The sequence below is a fragment of the Miniopterus schreibersii genome (assembly GCF_964146895.1).
Source record: "Miniopterus schreibersii genome assembly, chromosome: 1".
NCBI classification, from domain to species: domain Eukaryota; kingdom Metazoa; phylum Chordata; class Mammalia; order Chiroptera; family Miniopteridae; genus Miniopterus; species Miniopterus schreibersii.
The window spans coordinates 1,283,925-1,309,863 of NC_138101.1; the positions used below are offsets into that span (position 1 = coordinate 1,283,925).

Sequence of the window (25,939 nt, forward strand, 5' to 3'; positions counted from 1 at the left end):
CCCACACTCCTTCCCAGGCTCGGTTCTCTCCTGCCGGCCTCCTCCCTGCGAGCCCTCGCCGACACCCGTGGGCCAGGGGCACAGACGTGCGTGATACTGAAGCGTGGAGTTTTGTCACTGTTACCCGCAGACAGGGTCCCTGACCCTCCTGTGGCGTAGCCAGAGGTCCCCGCGGGGAGGGAGGCCCGGGCTCCTCCCTGTTCCTCCACTGCCGGCTCGCGGAGCCTCCCACGGGTGTAAAGGGGACAGGAAGCGCGGTCTGTCATTGTAACAGCTGTGCGACAGCCGTCCGCGTGCCGGGCCTTTCTGGGGTCACATGAGGCCACAGCAAGGACAGGGTGGGGGAAGGTGCTGCTCGGGTCTCCGGGCCGCAGCCTCCAGGCCGCGGGCAGGTGGCCTGGCCTCGCCGGTCCCTGGTCGGGGAGGTGACGACCGGTGCGCGTTCACCCGGGCTCAGCGCGCCCGGCAGCCGCCCTGTCTGGAGCCTTATCAGGGTCCCCAGGCCGCTGTGGGGACCGCGCCCTGGCTGCCCGCCAGGCCCCGTCAGCCCGCGGATCGCCCTCCCGCTGGGGCTTTGGCCTGGGACCAGCTCGGGTGGGGGAGGGGGCAGGCAGAAGTCGGGCTCGGACAGCGCCCGGGCTGGCCAGGGCCGTTTACAGGGCCCCGCGGCGCCTCCCGTGAACCAGGCCCGCAGGACGCTTCCACCGACAGTGACCGGGGGACGAGCGGCTCCGGGTGGCACAGTCGGCACAGCGGACCCAGGCTCCGGCCACAAGGCCATGGAGCGGGGGGACCCGCCCGCCATCCACACGCTTCACCCCGCGACCTGCGGCGCCGAACCCTCCGCCGTCCGCGGGGAGGGCGGGGCCGCGCCTGGGCGGGTCTGAAGCTCCCAGGCGGCGACCCCGCCCCTCGCCGCTCAGGCCCCGCCCCGCCGCGCACGGGGACAGCGTACAGCCAATCGCAGGGCGCGTTGCTGGGCTGTGCGGCGCGGGCTGGGCTTATGGGGTGGCGCGTTCTTGGGCTGCAGCGCCGCAGGCCGCACCCAGCTCGAGCGGCCGGGGCAGCGCTTGGGCTGAGGGGGCGGAGAGGCCGGGCGGCGGGAGGGAGCTGCGGGCCGGGTTCGCGCGGCGGACAGGGGGCGGAGCCCGAGCCGGAGCCCGAGCCGCTGGAGGCGACGGGCGGCGGCCGCACTCGGACTGGGGATCCCGCGCGCTGCCCGCGTCTCTCCGCTGAGGTGAGGCCCGGGGCTCCGGCTGGGCCGCGGGGCCTGCAGCCGTGGGGTGGGCGGGGCCGCGCGGGGGGGGCGCCCCGGGAGGTCCTGCGCGGCGGCCCTGGCGGGAGCCGGAGCGGCGCTGAGCGCTCTGCTCGCCCCTCCGCTCCCGGGGCCGCGGGGCGCCCGCCTCGTTTCCGGGCTGCGCCGCGGGGCCGGGGTCCGCGCGCGGGGCCCGCCGGGCGCTGGGCCCGCCCCTCGGCCGCGCAGCCGCGCCCCGCCTGGGCCGGGTTCGCAGCCGCGGCTTCCGCGGGAGGGCGAGCGGCCGGGCCGCGGGCGGAGGCGGCCTGCCCGCCGCTCTGCGCGCCGCCCTCGCCGCCTCCCCGCCCGCCCGCCCGCCCTTCTTCGCGTCCCCGGAGGCGTCGGGGCCTCGGCCGTCCACGCTCGCTCGGGGCGCGGGGCACCCGGCTCCCTCCGCGCGCACGTCCCTGGGCAGCCCGGCCGGCGGGTCCGCGCGGCGCGACCGTGGACTTGACGTCCAAGCGACGGAAAGCGAGCGTCGGGCCCCCGAGCGGCAGGAGCCGGCAGGTGGCTGCGGGCGGGGCCGCGGACGGTCGCACCGGCGCTGCTGGGCGTTTTGCAGGTGCAAGTGGGCTGAAGTGTAAACGGGCCGGCTGTGGGCCGCCGAAGGGTCCCCGTGTCTTGTCTGCCAACGTCCGAGGCCCCGGGACGGGGGAGCGGACGCCGGGGTGGGGTTCGGCCGGCAGGGGGCGTCCCGCGTGACGCTCCCGCCTCGGCGCCCCCGCTGCCCCCGACTGCGGGGCACCCCGGCGTGGGCGGTGGGGCGTGGGCGGCGCGGACGGAGGGTGGGACCTGTCCCACGTCAGGCCAGGGCTCCCCCGGGACGGACCCGACGCCGGCCGTCTCGGGAGGGCGGGCGAGCCTTCGGCGGGGTTCCCGGCGCCGCCCCCCAGCTCCCCGGCCTCGCTCCGCGGGGTTGTCGGGTTCCGTTGTCTCGGGGTCGCGTTGGGTCGGGCGGCTCCTGATGGGGCCCAAGTGTTTTTGATGGTCTCGGTTTCTCGGGGTTTGGCGGTTTCTCTCACTGTTGTGAGCCCTCGCCCGAGACGCCCCGTGGGTTTTCGCGGGGCGCTGGGCTGTGCCCGGGGCGGCCCTGGCGGCCGCGGGGTCGCGGGCTTTGCCTCCCCTCCGTCGGGCTCCCGTCGGGGTGCGGGGAGCTCGGGGGCCCCGCCCGCCCCCGCCCGCCCCCGCCCGGCCGTCCTGTTCTGCTGGCTGTTTCCCCGCGTCTCGGGTCTTCACCAGGACCGACGGACGGACGGACGCAGCAGCGCTGGCGGACCGCGCCCTCAGGCAGCCGTGTCCGAGGCCTCCCGCCGGGGGGTCGGGCCCTCCCGCACCCGCCGGCCCGCTCCGCCTTCCGCTCCCGCGTGGCGCCTCCGCGGCTGCAGCCTGACGGTGTCCTGTGCACAGCCCGCACTCCGTGCTGCATCAGAGTTGAACTGCACAGAACTCGCTGTGAGCGTCACCCCGGTAGACCCCAAGGTGCGGTGGGACCCGGGTGGGTCCGTTCCCGCGAGGTGAGCGGGTGGGCCTGTCTCCTCCCGCCTGACCCGGCTCGGTCCTCGCCGTTGGGAGCTGAGAGTGGGCGCTGAGTGGGCGTTCGAGTTCCGCACCTTCACTTAGCAGCTGGGAGGCTTCCCTAAGGAGACGTTCCCTCCATAGTTTCATCACCCTAAGTTGCAGCTGTTTTAGGGAAGGCAGGGTAGGTGCTTAATTTCTTGCAATTGTTTATTAGTTTTCAGAATCCCGAGTTGGCGCCTCCAGAGGCAGGCAGTGCGCCGTGTGCTCGGTCGCCGTGAGCTAACCGCGGGCTTGGTGCGGGAGCCCCGGCAGGTGTCGTCCTGCGGGCCGGCGAGAGCGCGCTCGGCCCGCCCGAGGCCTCAGGCGCGGCTCGGGGCCGGCGCTCCTCTGTCTGGGTCACAGACTGCGCCCGGCGCGGCCTGTACGTTTCCTACCCCAGCTCTGAAATCGCCCGCTTCTCCACGTGAAAAATCATGCTGTTAAACACAGCCTGGGCCCTGGGCCCGGTGGATTATAGCTCCTAGTGTTTCCTGGTGTTTTCAGATCATGGGTTTCTGATGCTTCCAGTTGTAAGGCAAGGAGGAGAAAGTTCTTTTTAATCCTCCCCAGGATATGTTTATTGATTTTCTTAGAGAGAGAGACATGGGTGTCAGAACATCCATCGGTTGCCTCCCTGTGTGTGCTGGGCGGGGTGGATGGACCAGCAGCCTGGGTGTTGCCCTGGCCAGGAATCGAGCCTGTGCCCTTGTGGTGCGTGGGAGGCCGCACCAGCCGACCAGCCGCAGGGTCTGGGCAAGTGAACATTCTTGATTTTACACCTGTATCTTTTTTTCTTCTAAGGGAAACATCTTGATTCTAATTACTCATTGTTTTATCCCACACTGTACACATCTCAGCCTCAGGAGGATAATGGGAACACTGCCACCACCAACTAATAAAAACTGTTGAGCTTTTTTGCATACTTACAAGGGATATGTGGTCAAATTACTGTGTTTAAAGTCACTTAGCATCGTTCTGTGATTTTGCTACTACTGGATGTATACTTTGGTGCTTTTGTTTTTTATTTTGCTTTCAGTATTTAGGGATTGCTTTTTTAAAATCCAGTTTTGTTTTATAATTATGTAAAATATGAACAGGCTTTCAAATGCAAACATAAAACAAGGTATATTTAAAGAAGTCTTTTTCATGTTCCACCCCAACGCGCCCCCCCACACTAATCTGTTCTCCGGTATCCATGAGTTCAGTTGTTTTTTTTTTTTAATTGAAGATTCCACATAGTGAGATCATACAGTATTTGTTTTTCTCTGTCTGACTTATTTCACTTATCATAATGCCTTTATGGTTTATCCATGTTTCAAATGGCAGGATTTCCTTTTTTATGGCTGAGTAATATTCCTCTCTCTGTGTGTGTGCATATTTTCTTTATCCATGCATCCATCAGTGAGCACTTAGGGGTTATTCCACGTTTTGGCTATTGTAAATAATGCTGCAGTGAACATTGGGGTGCACATCTCTTTTGGAGTTAGTGTTTTCATTTTCTTTGGATAAATACCCAGAAGTGAAATTGCTGGGTTATATAATAGAGCTTTTTTTTTTTTTTTTTTGAGGAATTTCCATACTGTTTTCCATAGTGGCTGCACCAGTTTACATTCCCATCAATAGCGCACAAGGGTTCCCTTTCTCTACAGCCTTGCCAACACTTATTTCTTCTTTTATTAATAGCTATTGTAATAGGTGTGAGGTGGTATCTCACTGTGGTTTTGATTTGTATTTCTCTGATGATTAGTGATGCTGAGCACCTTTCATGTACCTGTTGGCCATCTGTATGTCCTCTTTGGAAAAATGTTTATTCAGATCCTTTGCCCTTTTTGTAATTGGATTGTATGGTTTTTTTGCTGTTGAATTTTTAAAAAAATATATTTTGGATAGTAAGCCCTTAAAAGATATGGTTTGCCAGCCTATGATCCAGGAGATCTCCCGTTCAATTCTCAGTCAGGGCACATGCCCAGGTTTTGGGCTTGATCCCCACCAGGGGTGTGCAGGAGGCACCCACCCAATTAATGACTCGTCATTAATGTTTCTTTCTCTCCCTCTCCCTTCCTCTCTCTGAAATCAATAAAAATGAAAATTAAAAAGATATGATTTGCAAGTATTTTCTTCCATTTGGTAGGATGCCTAACCTTTTTAATTTTATGACTATATTCATGCTTCCTCTTTATTAGATAGATAGTAGTGTACTAGACATGTTTTCCTACCATGTTTTTTTAAACAAATTTTATTGTGGTAAAATACATAAAATTTAACATCTTAACCATTTTTAAGTATACAGTTCAGTGATACTAAATACATTCACATTGTTGTGCAGCATCACCACCATCATCCCCATAACCCATGCATCCTGGTAACTCTTTTCTTGTAAAACTGAAACTGTAGCCATCAAGTGGTAACTCCCCATTCTCCCGTCCTTCTAGCCCCTGGCAACCAGTTCTACTTCCTGTCTCTGTGATTCTGACTAAGTACCTCATATGAGTGGAATCGTACAATATACGTCCTTTTGTGACTGGCCTATTTCACTTTGCATAATGTCCTCAAAGCTCATCCGTTCTGCAGCATGTGTCAGAATTTTCTTCTCTCTGAGGCTGAATAATGTTCCATTGTACGGAGGACCACGTTTGCTTATCCATTCATTGGTGTTTCAGCCATTGTGAATAATGCTGCTATGAACGGGGCGCACACATGTCTTTGAGAGCCTACTTTAAATTCTTTTGGGTCTATATTCAGAAGTGGAATTGCTGGATCATGTAATTCTGTGTTTAAAATTTTGAGTAACTGCCATACTGTTTTCCACACTGGCTGTGCCATTTTACATTTCCCCAAGACAGCACAAGGGTTCCAGTTTCTTCACCTCCTTGCTAACACTTGTTTTCTTTTTTTTTTTGAGAATAGCCACAGTAGCCATTCTAATGGGTGTGAGGTGGTATCTCATTGTAGGTTTTTTTGTTTGTTTTTTTTAATATGTCTTTATTGATTTCAGAGAGAGGAAGGGAGAGGGGAGAGAGAGATAGAAACATCAGTGATGAGAGTCATTGACAGCACAGGCATGTGCCCTCACCGAGAATCCAGCCTCGATCTCTTGGGTCATAGGTCGATGCTCAACTGCTGAGCCATGCTGGCCGGGCTCACTGTAGTTTTGATTTGCATGCCTTTTCCATTAACATTTGGCCTCTGTGCCATGTATAATACAGACATTCCTTCTTTCTTTCCATGCATTGTACTTTATTCAAGAAGATAGGACTTTTTAATGAACACTCAACTTAAAAATCTTGTACATTAATGGCACTTTTTTATTATTCTGTGATTTGGTGAGAATTTTCTGGCATATTTTAAGTTATTAGGATGGAAGGAAATACTTCACATAGCTGTGATGTCATACTTCAAAATTCTATGGAGAAGACTTGAGCTTTCTCTATTACGTGTCACTTAATAGTTACAGGTGTTAAAAGACTACAGTTTTATATTTTTCTTTTGTTAAACAGCTGCATTTCAGCCTTTCAACTGCAGTATACAGTTTTGGGTTGTTTTCAGATATGCCATTTCTCAGTTAAAATCATCTAATCCATATTGACACAGTAAGTTGGTTATTATTATTTTAAATTTTTATTGACTTGAGAGAAGAAAGGAAGGGGGGAGAGAGAGTGAAACATCTATCTATTGTTCCACTTATTTATGCATTAATTGTTTGCTTCCTGTATGTGTCCTGACTGGAGATTGAACCCACAACCTTGGCGTATCGGGATGACACTAACCAACTGAGCTACCCAGCCAGGACTGTGAGGTTGTTATTACTAATCAAATAGTTAATATCCCATTTTAGTAATCTGTTTTCTGTTACTACTCACTGTTCTCTCATTATCTTCATAGTCACTAAACTCTGAGTATTTAAGCTTTAAAGTCTAAAATATTAAACCTGTAGATTCTAAGTGTGAAGATAGCTATCGTCATTAATGCTGTCTTGCTAACATTAGTTTTGTCAGTTCTACCTTTAGAAAACATTCTGGATCAGTCCTAATATTCCATCTCCACTCTTACTGAGGGGTCCCAGCAGCCATCACATCTCCCTTGGACCTATCACAGCAGCCTCCAGCTGGCCTCCCTGAGTCCTTTCTTTTCACCTATTCTCCACCTGTCAGCCATGGTGATTTATATAAATTAGGTCATGTTCTTCCTTGCTAAAACCCTTCGAAGCCTGATAAAGTGGTTGCCTGTAGAGAACTGTGTGGCTGTTGGACAGGGTTGGGAGGGACACTGACTTTTCACCATATAACCTTTCAAAGTTTGATTCATGTAACTGGATTATGTACTCAGAATAAAATAAGTAATTTTACAAACAAGCCAGAAAACCCCAGTGACTTCCCATTCTACTTAGAACAAAATCCAGACTTCTTACCTTGGTTTCCAAGCTCACTTTCTATCATTCTTTGACTTGCTCATTTGTCCTGCATTTACAGTGGTCTTCCTGGAACCTGCCTAGCTCCTTTCTGAGTTAGGGACTTGCATGTTGATCCCTCTGCCTAGAATGAACGCTTTTACTCCGCTCTGCATGGCAGCTCCTTCTCATCTTTTAGGCCTCCACTCAAATGTCCCTTAAAGAGGCCTTTCTAACTGCTATCTCACACAGTAGGCTTTTCCTATTATTCCCTAACTCAGCTACTTATGTCCCTCAATTTTAATGACTTACCTGTTTACCCTTGTTTTCTCTTTCACAAGAGTGATACTCTACAAAGGCAGAGACTGTATTTATCCACTGTTTAAGCTGGCCCCTCTATGTTTTTGCTAGAATGAGTGACATGATTAGACCCTGTCACTTCCCTGTTGAGAGCTTTTCAGTGATTCTTAATGGCAAATAAATCCTGAGCTCCTGGACCAGGCTTTCAAGCTTTATCCTCTTGCCATATCTCCAGTCTTATCTCTTATGACATCTTGTGTTTGCTTCCCACTGTGTTCTGAGCATGTAACCAGGCATACAACAGGTGCCCAATAAATATTTGTGGAATGAATGAATGACTTAAAAGCAGTCTTTTAAAGTCTTTGTGAAATTGTCACACTCTTGGGAAAGTGATAGGTAAATACATAAAGTCATAAACCTTTAGGGAAGGCTACATAAAGAAGGTAGAATTTAAACTTGTTGGAAGCTGGGTACAGAGGGTAAAGAAACAAATGTCATTTCATGAAGGAGAAATGGAAGTTTTTTTTAGACTAAAATTTTTTTGCAAAGTTTTATGGCAGTGGCTTAAACACGCACATACAAGATCCTACTTAGACCTGCTGAACTGTGCTTGGGCCAGGTGATTAAGAACCACTGTTTTATGGCTTTGCTCTTAGAACAGTTGTCCCCCATATTTAACCAGTGTTGCAGTGGACCCAGGGCCTCTGTTCTGTGAAGGTGGGGTTACTGTCCACATCGAGAGCATGTGTCATGGTTAACTGCCTTGGGACTTTTCCTAAATTTAAGATTTGTCCCTCTGTGTTTAAATGATTGTTGAAAAATGGGGATATGCTTTTAACTGGCAATATAGAATTTCTAGAATTCAATTTATAAATTTGAATTTTCATGTTTTTGAACACTTGCTATGGGTTAGACATTGTGCTTTTATGTACTCTCTCCTTATAACAATACTATGAAGTAGATACTAGTATCATTTTTTTTTTCTTTTTTTAAGTATCATCTTCTTTCAGATAAAAATAAAAAAGAGAGTTTAAGTGATTGCCAAGGTCACATAGGAGGTGGTGTAGCTAGGATTGAAACCAAAGGTGTCTGACCCCAGAGCGATGCCCTTAACCACCAGGCTGTGCTGCCTTTCTTCTGCAGACTTCTTAGTCCTAACACTTTAGACAGTTGAGTGCAACAGTTTCGGAAGGCCCTGGTCTTCCTCAGGAAGTTGTGCCTTGTATATGGCTGTATTTCCCAAGTCTAGCAGCACAATGCCTGGCACAGAGCAGGCCCTTAAGAAATATTTGTTGCATTAGTGATCTTGAGTTAATTTTTTGAAGGCTTAGTTATGAGAAATAGCATTCATGGCAAATGATTAAAAGTTGTGTGACCCATCTAGTTTCTTAAAGCAGGAGTTGGCACACTTCCTGTAAGGGGCCAGGTAATATATATTCTAGGCTTTGAGGGCTGTGTGATCTGTGTTGCAAATGCTCAGTTCTGCTGTGGTTGCACGGAAGCAGCCATAGATGATCTGTAAATGAGTGAGCATGACTTCAATAAAATGCTCCTTATGGACGCTGAAGTTTGCATTGATTTCCACGTCTATCGTGTATTATTATTGTTTCATATGTTGTTATTTTTTTTTAATCTTTAAGAATCAGTCTTAGCTTGTGGCCCTTGTAAACACAGGCAGTGAATTTGGTTTGGGGAGGCCATCTTTTGCTGATTTCTGCCCAGAGTCTAAATTTTATCATTAGATCAAATTAGAGATCTGCCTCCTGGACTGAATTGTCTTCCAGCGGACTTTCTTTGGTTGCATTATGTTTTAGTCTACGTTAAGAGAAATAGTATTCTGAAACATTACATTGCATGGGTTGTAGGGCTTTTGTTGGGGGCCTTGTTCATTATTAAAAAAATGAAATAAAGACTTTTTTTTTTTAATATATCTTTATTGATTTCAGAGAGAGGAAGGGAGAGGGAGAGAGAGTTGAAGCATCAATGATGAGAGAGTCATTGATGGAGCCCACAACCTGGGCATGTGCCCCGACCGGGAATCGAACTGTGATCTCCTGGATCCTAGGTCAATGCTCAACTGCTGAGCCATGCCCGGCTGGGCAAGACTTCTTTCTTTCTTTCTTCCTTTTTTATTTTTTTTATTTTTAATATATCTTTATTGATTTCAGAGAGGAAAGGAGAGGGAGAGAGAGAGAGACATCAATGATGAGAGTCACTGATCGGCTGCCTCCTGCACGCCCCCAACTGAGGATCAAGCTGCAACCTGGGCATGTGCCCTGACTGGGAATTGAACCCTGATCGCCTGGATCCCAGGTCGATGCTCAACCGCTGAGCCATGCCCAGCTGGGCAAGACTTCTTTCTTTTCATTAAGAAATTCACTTTACTTTTCTTTGAGTAGAATGAATTTTTATATTTTACGAAATTTTTTCCTTTAATGTATTTTAGTTGTGGTTTAATAGAAAGGGCTACTTGGAGTTAGATCAGCCACACTAGCTGTGTAAGTTTCTTTGCCAAATTAACCTTGTTTAGCATTATACCTATTCCTGCTTTCACCCCCACCACTTCCTCCACCTCACATCCTTGGGCAAATCACTTCCCTTTTTGTGAGCTTCACCTTCCCGTTATACAGTGGGTGTGATAATACCTTCCTCCTCCGCTTCAGAGTCAGTATGAAGATTAAATGGGATGATAGTGGCTGAGACAGTGTAATGCAGTTCAGAGGTGCCATTGCCACAGAAGTCAGCTACACAGAGACAGAAGACTTGGAACTCAAAACCTTGGGGCTAAAATCTTTAGTTTTTACTTGAAGATGTTGCTTCACTGTTTTCTTGCATCATTTCCTACAAGAAACCTGCTGTCTTCTTTGTTTCTCTACATAGCGCGTCATCTTTTTCAGGCTGCTTTTAAGATTCCCCTCTTCACTGAATCTGAACAATTTTACTTTGATGTGTCCTTGTGTACAGTAGTTTTCTTCATGTTTCTTGTGTTTGGGGTTGGTTCATTGAGCTTCTTTTTTGGATCCGTGGGTTTATAATGTTCATCAATTTTTGCCATTATTTTTTACGTGTTTGTTTCTGTTCCTTCTGCATGCCCTCTCCCTTGAGGACTCCGACTCCGTCTCCGTGCACGTTAGACTGTTTAAAGTTGTCTCACAGCACACTGATGCTGCTTGTCCTTTCTTGATATGTTTTGTTTTGGATAGTTTTTATTGCTAATCTTCTGCAATGTTTAGTCTACTATTAATCTTGTTCAGTGTAATTTTTCATATTACACATTGTAGCTTTCATTTTTAGACGTTTAATTTCAATCTTTTTTATATCTTCCATCCCTCTACTATGATTTTGAACATATGGAATACAGTTGTACCAACTGCTTTGTTGTTAATCCCCACCCAAGGATATTTTTTTCATTGATTTTTTGGAGAGAGTGGGAGAGGGGGAGAGAGAGAAACATCGATGTGGGAGAGACACATCCATTGGTTGCCTCCTGCACACTCCCCAGCTGGGGCCTGGGGAAACCTGCAACCCAGGTATGTGCCCTTGACCAGGAATCCAACCCGAGACCCTTTGGTGTGTGGGCTGGCTCTCCAACCAGTGGAGCACCAGGCCGGGGCAACACTGTAAATTTTACATTGTTGGGCTTGAATTGTTAGATTATTTATTCCTATAAATATTTTTGAGTTTTGTTCTATTACATTAGCAGCAGAACTTTAAAATTTTTCATGTCTTGGAAAAGGCAAATGGCAACTTTTTTTTTTTTAACATCTCTATTGATTTCAGAGGGGTGGGGGAGAGAGAGAGAGAAAAACATCAATGGCGAGTGATTCAGGGATCAGCTGCCTCCTCACACCCCCTTCTGGGGCTTGAGCCCCGGGCACACAACCCGGGCCTGTGCCCTGACTGGGAATCAAAGGCGACCTCCTGGCTCCTAGGTCCATGCTCAACCGCTGAGCCATGCCGGCTGGGCCTCCTTTTTCCTTTTTATTTTCTTTTAAACTCCTAGCTTCCTTGAGAGTCTGAAGTTACTAAAAAAACCGCCACTTCCCCGAGAATCCTGTATGTTCTTTGTTTTCATTTTACTCCATGCTTTGGCAGGTTATTTTGGCAAGTAGAAGGGATGTCCTTTTTGACTTCCCTATGTCCTGAGGTTTTAAAAACGGAATCTAACGATTCTAGCCAAGGACTCCTACCTCGTTTGCAGGCTCGATCCCCGGCCCTGGTCGGGGCTTGTGGGGAAACAACTAGTCAGTGTGTCTCTCTCACATCGATGTCTCTCTCTCTCCCCCGCTTTTCTGAAAAGCAATGGAAAAAATATCTTCAGGTGGGGATTAAAAAGACAAAAAAACCCCAAAACGGAATCTTAAGATTTGGTTTATAATAAATTAAATATACTGATACCTCCTTAGTTTGTTCAGTGCCTACTAGCTATTATATGGGTCCTTAAAATAGTTAAGAATCTTGCTCAGCCGGCATGGCTCAGTGGTTGAGCATCGACCTAGGATCCAGGAGGTCGTGATTTGATTCCCAGTTGGGGCACATGCCTGGGCTGGAGGCTCGATCCTCAGTCGGGTGTGCAGAAGGCAGCCGATCAGTTACTCTCATCATTGATGTTTCTCTCTCTCCCTGTCCCTTCCTCTCTCTGAAATCAATAAAGATATATTTAAAAAAAAAAAAAGTTAAGAATCTTAACATAGCATAACATTAAACTTTAACAAAACTGTTTAATACTTAATGCTTGTTCTGACCTTCTCATGCAGGAAACTTTAGTTGGAAGGAATGAAGGAGAGCAAGTTTAATTCAGTTTGCCTTTGAGCTTTATTTGTTCCAGAAGCACTTTTTAAAACAATTGTTATGACCAGCATTTAGCATTGTTTTTTATACCTGTTAACTTAAAAAGTGTTGAGCATATTTTGACAAGGCTTTGTATGAGTTTACGCTACATAGGAGAAAATGGCATTTTAAGTCCAATAGGACTAGAGTCCGTAGAACACTTATCTTAACTTTTGGCTGAACAGAATCTTGAGACTCTGCCAGGAGAAAATGACAACAGTAATTTTTAATGTTATTTCGCAAGCATTTTTTGGGGACGCCCTGTATATCAGAACATTTGAGTTTTGCTTCGAGGCCTTTGGAGCTCTGGGGGGCCTGGGAGTGTGGGGCTGATGTTAGGGGTTGAGCCCACAGGCACCTGCAGACTTCTGCTAGGACTGGGCTGCCCTCAGGGACAGGATGCACTAGGTGTTGACTCCACGTGTCTCCACAGCACCCTGGAATGGCAGGTCTCAGTGTTTCCACAGAGAAGGAGGCCATCGCTGGGGGGGACTGTTGGAGTCCCACCTGGACCCTTTGCCCTCCTGCCCTCTCATTCTGAAAGGCTTTGTTTAAACTTGCCTTGTGGATTGACTTACTGAGAATAATTTAGGGAGCTTGTTCCCTAGAAAAATAGTTTTTCTCATCTGTACTCTTTTGCTTGAAAATCCTTGCGGAGGAGAAAAAGCAGTGTGGTGACAGGGAATGAGCAGGTTACCCAGCAGTGGGTCATCAGTCATTTCACTGCTCCCAGCGTCCGTTTTCTCCCTCACAGAATGAAGCAGTTGTAACATGCAAAGGAGAAAATATTGTACAAACACTTTGAAAATATAAATGCTGAAGGAAAACATATATCCACAGAAAAACTTGAACACGCATGCTTTATATCACTGAAAAGTGGAAACAGCCCAGATGTCCATCAGCTGAAGAATGGATCAACAAAATGTAGTGTATCCATACGATGAAACATTATTTGGCAGTAATAAAGGGTGAGGTACTCATACATGCTTCACATAGATGAGCCTGGAAAATGTTATGCTGAGTGGAAGAAGCCAGAAGGATGCTGGAGGTGGGGGAGGGGGAAGAGTGGGACTGTGTTTGGGGCTTCTTCTTGGGTGTTGAAAATGTTACAAAGTTGCATTGTGATGATGGTTGCATCTCTCTCTGGATATGCTAAAGACCACTGAATTGTACACTTTAAATGGGTGAATTTTATAGTCCCTGAATATGTATCAATAAAGCTATACAAATGCAAACCGTTATTGTCTCACTGAACTGAGTCAGTTGTGAGCTGTTGGTATAGTGCTGGGTATTAGGGACACAGTGTCAGGATGCAAGTGGAATTTGCTGCTCAAAATAGGTGGTCCAGGATTAGGTTGGTGAAATTCTCTTTTTCTCATCTGTTGAAACAGCAATAGTAATAACAAGCTTGTCTAACTGCTCGTGGTGGTGTGGGCCACAGTGAGAGAACTTTTGAACACCTACGGTACACAGGTTTGCCCTCAGTGTGCACTTTCCTTTCCTCCTTTTCCAGTGTACAGATGAAGGAGAAGCAGACATTAAGGGACAGGCACAGAAAGGCCATAGAGAGTCCTGTTTGCTCGCTAACTCCCACTGTCTTTCTTTTTTTCTTTTTTGTTAAATCAAAGCTCTGTGCAGAGATACTTTTGTCTGTTACAGCTATACTCGTTTGCAGCTTAGCAAGAACTTTGTGCTTAAGCCATGCTTTCCAAGATGTAAGAAGAATATTTTAGTTAACAGGCCAACCGTGTGCCCAGGTGATACCATTAATCCTGTTAGTTGTATACAGCTTCAGACAGGAAGGGAGGGTTAGGCGTGGTGCTCCAGCCCCTTTAGGACTGAGTGTCTCCTCCGGTAGGAAGGGATGTGATGTTAATCTACCCTACCTTAGGGGAACTAGATGAACCCCCCATCCAGATACTCGTTATCTCAGTTTGCTCTGAGCACCGTCCAGGTGACTGAAGCACAGGTACTTTGACAGTATAACCATTAGAAATGTCACTGACCAACGCAACCTGGAATATTTAATGGGCTCTGTTTTCTACATCGAGTGTTTGATAGATTGCTTTGGAAAGCTGGGAATTCCTTCAGAGTAAATGTTTTTTTCCTGTTTTTAGCCAAGTGATGAGGGTATGAATTTTCTTTGTCTCTAGTTTCTAAGAGACAGTAATAGCATTTTAAGAGACTATCTAATTCATTGAACTTATTCAGAGGCCTTCAATGAGTCAGACGTTGGAAAGTCAAAGATGAAGAACAGAGGCCTCCTCTCAAGGGCTCATGGCTCTTCTTTAGGTCAGACAGAGAGGAGCATCCTGAGGATGACTGTGCAGGAACTCCTCCTGTTAGGTCCTTCTCTGTAGGGACACCTGTGGATCCCAGTTAGAGCTCTTCAGGTCATTGAGATATTTCATACCACTCACCACAGTTATTTTTATCACTTATGTTTTATAAAAATCAAGCTAGCAGTTCTCCCTTAAAGTATATTTTAATTTCTCTTGGTGGATCATTTCCATTTTGATTGCTTCATAATGCACTAGGGAGAAGTAGAATTCTCATGAAAATAGTGCAGATTTTGCTGACTACAACTGTGGGAGGTTGCCAGTACTTTTTCATAGATTGAGTTATCTTCACATTATTCCAGCTCCTGGGGCCACTGACCTCAGAGTTCACTGGGCTGTGAAAAATTGTAACAGCATCTTTATTATCAGTAAAAATTAAGGCTGCATGACATTTGCAACATGAGTTACATCTTATGTCATGTACATTTTTTCCCCTGAAGGGGCACATGGTTTGTGCTCTTAAACTCAGGTGATCAGAGCATTTGTAGCTAATGACCTTCAGAGTTGTTTTAAGATTAGAATTTATATATATTAAGGCATAGTGAGTGTGATTGCTAAATGGTTTGCATTTTATTCTTTTTCTAACTTCTAGAAGGTCATTCTTTTTTTGATATGTGTTTAACACTATACATTTCTCTAGAAGTAGCTCTTTTCTGAACTCAGTTTTCAGTTGTAACATTTTCATTATAAACAACCAATTTATTTTGTTTTTCTTTGTCGTCCTCTCTTTTGGTTTGGAAAGTACATACTCTATTATGTTCTTTTTGTAGTTACCCTTGATATTTTACCATGCATATTTAGCAAAGTCTGAAATTAATACTCATATTATATTCCTATACCAGACAAAACAAGGGCAGTAAAATACTTTAATTCCAGTTAAACTCAGTGATCAAGTTACATGCTACTGTTGTATTTTAGTCTAGCCTTTTTTTTAGCCACATAAATTGGACATCATTATCATTACATTATCCAGAAACATTTTTTAGATTTATTTTCCCATTTAACAATTACTTTACTTACAATTCTTGTTGTATTTATGATTTCTTGTCCTGGGATCATTTTTTTCTCCTGTAGAAACTCCCTTACTGTAGGTCTGTAGGTGGTATCTCTGTTTTTGTTGATCTGAAATTACTTTATTCACACACATTCTTGGAAGATAGTTTTACTTGGTATAGAAATCCAGATCGGCAGTTACTTCCTTTTAGCGTTTTGAAGATATTTTACTCCTCTACTTTTGTTGTTTCTGTTACAAATTTGCCTGTAGTCTTAATTGTCAGGTGATCTGTCTGCTTTAAGAACATTTTTTTCTCCTTCGCTGTTTGGCGGATTGATTATAATACATATAAGGTGTGAGTTTCTCCTTATTTATTTTGCTGGGTATTTGTGGATTAATGTCTTTCAGTTATGTAACATCGTCAGCCTTTCTCTCACTGGAGATCAGCTCTTCCTGGTTCTCTCTTACCTCCTGTAACTCCAGTGAAGGGGTAGTAGACGTCCTCGTTCTGTACTCTTTATCTCTTTGGTTGTATTTTGCATCTTCTTGTCTCCCTGTGCTGGTTTCTGGGTAATTTTTTCAAATCTATCTTTTAATTTACTGATTCCTCTTTATCTCTGTGGAAGCTGCTGTTAATATATTAGTTGATTTAAGAAACTTTTTTCAACATTATTTTATTTCTAGATATTCTATTTGGTTTCTTTTTCAGCTCTGCCTGTGGTTTGTTGTATTTATGATTATTTTTATACATTTTATAGTTATTCTGTGTTCTGTATTATAATTCTGGTATTTAAAGTCTTTGAGGCCTTAGACCTATGGTTTATTGTTTCCAATGGACTGTCACTCATGGACATTGTTTTTGGGTTTGTTGAATTTTTAACTTGGGCTTCATATTTAGTTGATTTAAACCTGTGAAGAAAAAACCTGGGGGTCAACACTCCCTCCTGATGTTTCTTTCCTGAGAGGACTGCATTTATTTTTACTGTGAAGCAGAGTCACTGCCCACCTGAGGCCACTTTCACCCCTCATGGAGTTCCAGCTCATCAGCGCCTCATTTTGCCTCCAGCAGTGCTGATTTCTGCCATTTTCCTTCTGGTATTATTACCTTTTGTGACTGTTCCCATTTAGAGTTCTAGTTTCATTCTCATGGTTTTGGGTCTGTTTTGTTTAGGGGAGGTTTCATGTATTTCTTGGATGCAAATAACATTTTTATGGAAAATCTTACTTGAATGGTAGGGCCCCTCAAATTTTTGTCTTTCTTGAGCTCTCCAAGAGGTATTTATTAGTCATGGAAATAGTGGTTGTGTTCTGGTTTAAAACTTAGTGTGCCAGGCACTGTATGGAAACACTTTGCTGCCGATAGAAATGGGCTTCTTCCATGGAGTCACAATAAAAACATTTTGGGGAAGAATGGGAGGATGAGGTGTAGTGGTAAGGTTTATTGAAGCTGGAGTCAACACAAAGGACTGTCCCCAAGTGCCCAGTGTCTCATCCACGACCAGGTGGCTTAACTCTGTCCTGCTGTGGAAGAAGGCCAGCCTTTGTCTTCACCAAGCCCAGAAGAAGGGCCGGTGTCCAGAGATGTGCCATCACCTGGCATTGGCAGGGCATCCGAAGCTGCTGTAGCTCAGTTTAGGCCATGCCAAAGCTTAATCCAGTTCAGTCTCTGTCCCTGTGGGGCTCGCTTAGTCTCTGTTCCCAGCTGCACTGGGCCAGTGCTGGGCTGAGGCACCTGGTCTGTGCTTGGAGCCCACATGGCTGCCAGGCCCACATGTGAATGAACAGGGGTTACCAAGAGGGGCCTTTGTAAGCTTTGATTACATTACCCCCAGTTTGGGGGAGAAAGGCTTTTCTTTTAAACACCAGTCCTTCCTAATCCTCTGAGGCTGGTGCTGGTCCTCCACCTATCCAGTCGCTTTCCTAGATCTCCCTGTGTCCTGTGCCCTCGTCCCGTCCGATTCTTTTCCCAGGCCAGATACCTTCCCTTTCCTGTCACCCTCTTGGTTCCTCCTGCACGTGCCTCAAAGTAGGACTTCCCCCTGTGCCATCTTGGCTATCTACTGCAGTGCACTCAGCAGAGGAATTTCCCCTTTATTGGTTTCTCTCTCCCTCCTAATCCTGCCTAATGGCAGTTGTTCCCCCACCCCTCCATTTCAGGATTAAGTCCCCTCTGCTGGTCCGTCCCCTGGAACTGAATGTTACTGCTTCCTAGTAAATCAGGCTTAAAGTCCAACGCAGACGCAGCTCCGTAGTTTACTAGGCTTAATGTTTGATTTCATTTGCTCCCTTTATTAACATTAACTAGTTACCTCCGCTAACAACTTGACATAAGTTAACTCATTTAATCTTAAACCAAGGAAATAGATAATGATATTTCTATTTTACAAATGAAACTGAAGCATAGAGAGAGATGATGTGTTCCTAAGGTTACATAGGTGGTAAATGGTGAACTGGGATCAGAACTCAGGTGGCTCTAAGGTCTAAACTACTAAACTAGCACATTTATTAGCCAGTTAGCACTGAGAGGCTAATGGAATTTTGATGAAGACCCAAACCAGATTCTTTCTGTACCAATGTTAACAGACAGATTTTGGAACTATAAACAGGATAGGGTGTATTAAAGTTCACTTCTGTTAAACAGATGGTTGGTTGGCTTATCTTTACTTGCCTCACCCACCCAGTGTTGTTTTCAAAACCACACCCAAATCTGTTTCAGTAAGTTACACTAGAATATTGGTTTAGGGATTTAATTAAAGTGAGGAATCTCACTAATCAGTGTTGCATGTGTTGATACAGATAGAACACAGGAGAGTTACTTAAAATATGAAAAGGTAAAATAAGTTTAGTTTATAATTGAATGTTATTTTTAACTAAAATAATGTATTTTAACTTTTAATTGGTTAAACCTAATGTTTTTGAAATGAATTTTGTAGTGTGTTACTTTTATGTTATCAGATACTAGATAATTGGAATATTTATTTATAGGGTATCCATTATGTGCCAGATATTGTGCTAGATATTTTACACTTATTTCTAATTGCCTCTATAACCTTGGAACATATGACTTGAATGTATTTTCTTACAAATGAGGAAGGAAACGAAGTGAACCTTCCCACGGTCAGACAGTGGATTCTGAGGCAGTAGTGGTTTGCTGCTAGTTCAAAGTTGAAACCTCTTGGTGGGCAGTGAAGATGCCTCTATGTCTCCTAGAGAAAAAAGGGGTTATTGGTGGTGAGATAACTGGAAAACTTTCATCAAAATAAATTCCAGATGGATTAAGGAGAAATGTTTAAAATTATAGCAGTTATGGAGAAATAGAAAGTAAAATGCTTATCAGAGATAATGTCTTAAAACTTTCTTGCTACATTTTATTAGACATGTGCCTGGGAAGGAATGATGTTTTCTTTAAAAGCAGTACTCAAAGGAAAAGGTTTGCAGACCTAAATATGCAAAATTAAAATATTTGCTCATTGAAAAGAAAATTATAGAATGTTAAATATAACAAAAGGTCCATACATATACTATTTTTTTTCAAATTTGTGGGAATAAATACATCAAGAATTCAGTAAAGAGGTAGGCGGACAAAGAAATTAATAGACCCTATGGGAAATTTCAGAAGTAAATAAACATGAAAAATACTCATCCTCACTAATCAGAGACATGCCAGATAAAGCAGCCACTCTGATCCACCAAAGTAGGGAAATTTTAGTGATAATCTCTACTTCCTTTACGGAGTATGTGAGCCAAAGAGGAAGTGAAACTTTATATTAATCCTAACCCATTTTGGGTTCCCTTTATTGTACACTTTCCAATGTCAGGTTCACTCTTCAAATGGTCATTTAAAGATGTCGTATTTTGCTATTTCATCCAGCAACTACTCTTGGAGCTCCCACCCTAGGGAAAGCCCTACAACTAGGACTTTTTAAAGGGGTCACATTTTCTGGGATGTTTATTTGTGGTGTTACATTATTTGAGTGCTTTGCATTTTTATTGGCTTGTTAAAATATGCTTTTGTTTTTCGAAAGTGTTCTGAACTGTTGTATGGAAATCATTTGGGACCTGGTTAGAATTGCCTCCCCTAAGTAAATGAGGTGTTTATATTCATTTGAGCCTTGGGGTTAAACACTTGACTAGATGGATTTTTTCTATCCTGTATAACCCTGAGAAGGTCAGGCTGCAAGGCCAGGGCTCCAGGATTTTTCTCAACACACAGTATAACATACTTGGGAAAGAATGACTTATTCACTCATTTCAAAGCCGGGTTAAGTTCAGGTTAAAAGTGCTGGTGCTATTTAGCTAAGTATTAAATGACAGATGGGAGGGATAGGAGTCATCTTTGCTCCTTTGAAAAGAGAGATCAGCCCCCTCTGGGCTTTAGACTTTCACCTTGATGGGCATACTGCTTGATGTTTCAGCCTGTGCCTGGAGGGATTTCTTCCGCAGTTCCTGTGACAGAATTGCCCCTTAGTGTGTCTGAGTAAAATCAGTTGTTTACAGAATGTGGATCTTTTCTACTGTCCTCCAAATTGTTTTTTCCTCAAATTGAAAAGATTTCGTTTCTAAAATTTTAACCTCTAGCCTCATAATTCTAAGGTTTTTAAAGCCCTGTGCATACACAGATGTTAGACTTGTTTTTAGCCAGTTTGTTTTCCTTTTTAAACAAAAGTGATGTGCAAAAATTACAGGGTTCCCCTCAGTCCCCCAAATTTTAGTACTTTTAATAAGTAGGGTTGATATTTGAGAGCCATTGACATTCATTTATGTAAGTAAAATAATTCTAGGGAATTTTCATTATTAAAGACTAATTTGCTCAGTGTTGATTAGTGTTCAGTGTGTTTTATTATATTCCAGGTTGGTTGGTTTGTTTTGTTAATCCTCACTCGAGGATATTTTTTCCATTGATTTTTAGAGAGAGTAGAAGTGAGAGAGAGAGAGAAACATAACATCCGTGTGAGAGAGACATCGATTGGTTGCCTCCCGCATACGCTCCAGCTGGGCCCAGGGAAACCCGCAACCCAGGTACATGTCCTTGACTGGGAATCGAACCTGAGACCCTTCGGTGTGAGCGCCGATGCTCTGCACTTAGCAACACCAGGTCTGTATGCCAGGTGTTTGAAAGCCAAGGGGAGGAGTTTCAGCTACCAGCTGTCAAGCTTATGCTAGCCAGTGAACAGGGCTTCATGTTGAGTGTACCGTGCCCACTCCTCCACAGTCTTGTGAGATAGGTATTGTTATTGTAACCCTTCTACCAATGAAAAGACTGGAGTACAAATAGTGAGCTTGCCCAGGGCACGTTCCTAGGAAGGATCTGGGCTGGGGTGTGAGCCCTGATGACCCCAAAGCCTTCCTCCTTGCCATTCATTATCACTGATTTTCAGCAGTTGTAGGACCTGAGGGTCACCCACTCATGTACTTAACTTACCACCTACTGGCCTCCCATGGGACACTGATTTCAGGCAGATGATGGAGAACAGAGCTATCACAACCACTCAGAAAGAGACAAGCAAACAGCCTGATCTTATTCAGCCAGCAGATACTGGGGGCTGCCGAGTGGAGAGGTTGACGGAAGCCAGTCTAGCCGTGTTGACTGTTGTGTATTTGCCTTGTTACATGGCTGCAATCCAGTACTGTCTCTGCCTTTTTAACAAGTTGAAGTATGGGCCACATTTACTCATGAGATAATTTATACAACTAAATACTTTCCATCCTACTGTTTCATAACTGTTAAACTGTGCCCCTGATAACGGTCCATAGATTTTTCAGGGAAACACTCTCGTCTTAGGTTAGTGTTGTTAAGCAGTCCCCCCTAACGTCCCAGCAACACACTTAGGGGGGAGGTCTAGAATTCTCTTTTCCTTGCTCTTATTTCCTTTCCTCTGGGAATTGTACTGGCTTGAGTCTCCAAGTCTAGCCTGTTAGAGACAGATATAAAGCTACTTTTGCTTTGTGTACCAACTTTGGGAATTGACGTAATTCTTAGAAACATAAAACCCAGGTAAGTCAAAACACAAAACCTAGTTTGATACACAGATTGTTCATTTGCATTCTGGAACTTCAGATTTGGAGTCTAGTTAGCTGCCCTGTCCCCAGAGCCTCTTTAGTTATACGTCAGTTGTGATTGAATGAAGCAAAGTGACGGCTTTTCTTACAGTCAAATACCTCTGGTGTTCAGATTTAGCATTGCCAGACCAGAGTGTTAGCCCTGGACTGGATTTGTGCCTCAATGTATAGTTATTGAGGGCCTATTAAGTTTAGCCCTGTGAATACAGTAATGAATGAGGCAGACAAATCTGCCCTCTTGGGGGTTACATTCTAATAGGGGAGACAGGCAATGAATTTCTGACAGTAATCCTGGTAGCTAACACTGGAGTGCTCCTGCGTGTCAGACACTGTTCTAAGCAGAAACGTGCATTCGCTCTGAGGCGGCACTGTTAGCCTCGTTATTTCAGACATGGGAGTTGAGACCAGAGAAGTTAAGACCATTCCTCAGGCTTACAGAGCAGGAGTCTGGCTCCAGAGTCAGTTTTCTGACTGTGGTGATAAATGCCCTGAAGGGAAGGAAAACTCAGAACACCCTGGGTGGTTTGAGAGAGCTTGGAGTGGGGGTACTCTAAATTGGGTACTCAGGGAAACCAGTCTCAAAATTTGGAGGTGAAATTTGACCTGACACCTGGCTGACAAGGAGTAATGCACTCAGAGTAGCTGGAATCAGTGTTCCGGGCAGAGAAGAGCAGGTCTGAGGGCTCTGAGGCAGGAAGGAGTGGGGTGTTTGTGGTCAGAAGGGAGGCTGGTGTGTATGAGACCGCACCTCAGAAAGATGGCTGTGGGCCACACTGGGGAGGTCCCTGCTGGTGGTGGTCAAGAGTTCAGATTTATCCTGGGGCTTGTGGGAAACCATCGATGGGCATCAAGCAGGGGCAGGACATGATTTGATCACGTTACTGTGGAGAACGAGCTACAAGAGTTTAGGAGTAGAAACGGAGGTGAGACCTAGGGAAAATTCAGGGCTCTGTTTTGGATTCATTAGGTTTGAGTGGACCTCTTTGTATCTTTGTTTGCTTATTTACCAAAATATCGATGAAATATAAATATCTCAGTGCTTAAAGAAAATGATGATAAACAGACTAGTTTTATTCCCCTCTCCTGCTCCCAAACAAAGCCAGCCCTCACTCCAGCCTAACACCCTCCCCACTGCGGTGTCGCCTTCTTCTGAGCCCTAACTACCAAACGTTGCCAGTTGCCTCCCCACCTCCCTGTCCTCCCAGTCCCTACCTGTAGTACTTGGTGCTTTCTAAAATTCTGTGTGATTGACTTATGATCTTGTTTACTGCTAGGCCACCTCTGCTGTAATGTAAATTCCCTGAAGGCAGAAATCTGTTTGTACCTTGATGTCCCCCAAGCGTCCAGATTGAAGAACAGTGCCTGGCCCCGTTAGCCTCATGTAGGTGCTTGGTACATATTTGATGGATGAATGAACATGGAGCCATGAAAATAAGGAGCTACCCTTTGGCTTCTGTGTCAGCTGCATGGGAGCAGAGCCTTCTAGAGTGTTGCTCTCTTTGAAACGAAGCCATTTGATTAAGTAAAACTAGTAAATATTTGTAATATGAGGCATAATTTTTCTTTGTCTAAATTTGTTTTTGGTGTTTTTTTAAATTTCTGATTATTAAGACTTTCATAATTTTCCCCTTTAATTATCAGTTGGAATTTTTAAAGACTTTAGAAGTTATTTGGATATTAACATAGGAAAGTGGTAGTGATAATGAGAAATAAATTACATGAGAAACTAATTTTATCATATTTTTAAAACCAGATGTAATTGTGACAGATATCAGAAATTTTCAGTTATTTGTTTCAATAATAAAAATATGAGCAAGAAGCAGTTCTGTGCTGTGGAATGTGCACAGACCTGGCCAGGACACTTTGGTCCTAGGCTTGTCCAGTAATTGTAGCAACCCCTACTATGTGTCCACTGCCTGCCTGCCGACACTCTGCTAAATGCTCGCCAAACAACACTTCTTACCATGTCTCTCAAGGTTGCCATTACAGCACCCAGTTTATAGATGAGGAAACAGTTGCAGAGAGAAGTTAAGCACCTTGTCCAGGATCACACAGCTAGTAAACAGCATGGCGGACTTCAGACTTGGCCCTGGTCTGGCACACCAGGCTGCTGCTCTCTGCCATCTCCTCCCTTCTCTGAGCCTCAGTTTTCCTACTTTTAAGATGAAAGGGTCAGCCCTGGCCAGTGTGGCACAGTGGTTAGAGTGTTGGCCAGAGCACCAAAGGGTTTGCAGGTTTGATCCCTGGCCCCAGTTGGGAGGCAGCCAGTTGCTGTGTCTCTTTTTCTCTTTCTCTCCCCCTCCCTCTCTTCTGCTCTCTAAAAATCAATGGAAAAAATATCCTTAGGTGAGAATTAACAAAAAAATAAAATAATATGAAGGGGTCACATTTAAATTACGAAAAAGACCTGTATAACATTGAGTGAGAAAGGCTCCAAGGTCCTCTACCACCCACCGACTCCCCAGTGCAGCGCGCGCGTGGAGCACCTGCTCGGAGGCGGCAGCGTGGGATGCTGTCAGGCCGCAGAAATGGATGAAACCTGGTCTGTCTCCCAGGCGGTGGGGGGCTGTGGGCTCCAGGGCCAGCCAGTGTGATGGTGCCCTGCTGGTCAGCAGCAAACCTTGCCTTTGTCCCCTGATGACAGGAAGGTGCGTCGTACCTGCTTGGTTTCTTAGGGGATGAACCCCCTTTGCGTGCAGAAGCCGGCACTCCAGTGCTTTGGTGCAAGGGGTGGCTGTGCAGTGGAGCCCGTGTGGGGTAAAGAAGTGCTCTTGTCAGTGGTTCTGGTGGAGAACAGTCACTTTGGAGAGAGACGGGGGGCTCATTTAACCCTGTACATTCCCAGGGCACCTCGAGAGTTCTAACTTACTGTCTGCCTCAGGCTAAGACGACAGCCTCTTAGGACCTACACTTTATCACCTGTGAAGTCAGGATAGGGCCACCCCAGGAAAACGGAAGATGTGTATTCAGCTGTAAGCTTCAGACGAGCACTTGACACCATCGGGCTGCAGTCAGCGCAGCGTGCGTGTGCTCTGCTCATTCTTGCCTTGTGACGCTGATTGTGCTTGTGTTCTTAACGGTCTTTTATTTTTAAATTTTTCTGTTTTGTAAATCAATCTCATATATATATACACTTTTGTCCATTCGTGTGTGTGTGTGTGTGTGTGTGTGTATCTGGGTGGACAAAAGTAGGTTTACATAATACAAACAAGTAATAATATAAGAAACAAACTTCACGTACTCACAGCGGTCACCCTGCTGCGCGCCTCGTGTGTGAGTGTGTGTGGACAGCGAGACTTCCTGGGCATCTCCTTCTACCTAGACCCCTCGCCTTCCTTCCAAGTAAACCAACCCCTTTTTAAGTTCCTTGTGCGTTCACCCCACTTTCTTCTCCACTTGTGACCCTGCCGCCTTAAGCAGGAACTGGGATCTCCAGTGATACACAGGGACTGGTTAAATGCCATAGGTGAGAGAAACACAGCAGCAGGTGCATAGCTGTGTGAAAGCTCAGTGCAGCGTGGAAGATTAGGCTGGGAACCTGCGAATTAATTGTTGGTCATAAAGAAGAGAGGAAGCAAGGGAACCCACCAGACAATCAAGTCCTAATTAAAGCCTGAGTGTGGGCGACAAGGCTGGGAAGCATAGCTCTGATTCGGTTTTACTTTTTACTTTTGCCCTCTTTTTTAAAAAAACTTTATTGATTTTTAGAGAGAGAGAGAGAAAGAAAACATCTATTTGTTGTTCCACTTTTTTATGCATCATTGGTTAATTCTTTTTTTCTCTCATAGCATTATTCACAATAGCAAAAAATGTCCATCAATCTAAGTGTCCATCAAGAGATGAACAAACTGTGTATATACATACAATGGAATATTATTCAGCCATAAAAAGGAATGAAATTCTGATACATGTTACAACATGGATGACACCTGAAAACATATGAAATAAGACACAAAGAACAAATATTGTATGATTCTACTTACATAAGGTGACTAAAACAGTCAAATTCAAAGAGAGAAAGTAGAACAGAGGTGGTTACCAGAGGCTGGAGTTGGGGGAGAAAATGGGGAGTTACTCTTTTAACAGGTACAGAGTTTGTTTGGCATGATAAAAAATAGTTCAGGAAATAGTGGTGATGGTTACACGATATTGTGAATGTACTTAATGCACTAAACCGT

At 45.4% G+C, this 25,939-nt stretch overlaps 1 protein-coding gene and 1 pseudogene across 5 annotated transcripts in view; one reads left to right on the top strand and one right to left on the bottom strand.

Moving 5' to 3' along the window:
• Positions 1–1,001: 1,001 nt before the first annotated feature.
• Positions 1,002–25,939, bottom strand: part of LOC308566415 (E3 ubiquitin-protein ligase RING2 pseudogene) — a 30,525-nt pseudogene continuing 5,587 nt past the window's right edge. Inside the window, exon 2 of the transcript in view lies at positions 1,002–1,805. The product of the transcript in view is annotated as an E3 ubiquitin-protein ligase RING2 pseudogene (transcript). The remainder of the gene's footprint in view (positions 1,806–25,939) is intronic.
• The window catches only part of ADD1 (adducin 1), a 73,158-nt gene continuing 48,229 nt past the window's right edge, over positions 1,011–25,939 (top strand). For 3 of the 4 annotated variants that reach the window (XM_081128123.1, XM_081128125.1, XM_081128126.1), the window contains exon 1: positions 1,061–1,237. The gene's annotated coding sequence lies outside the window, so the exon portion shown is untranslated. Of the gene's footprint in view, positions 1,238–25,939 lie in introns of all 4 variants that reach the window. The other variant, XM_081128124.1, reaches the window with a different exon arrangement.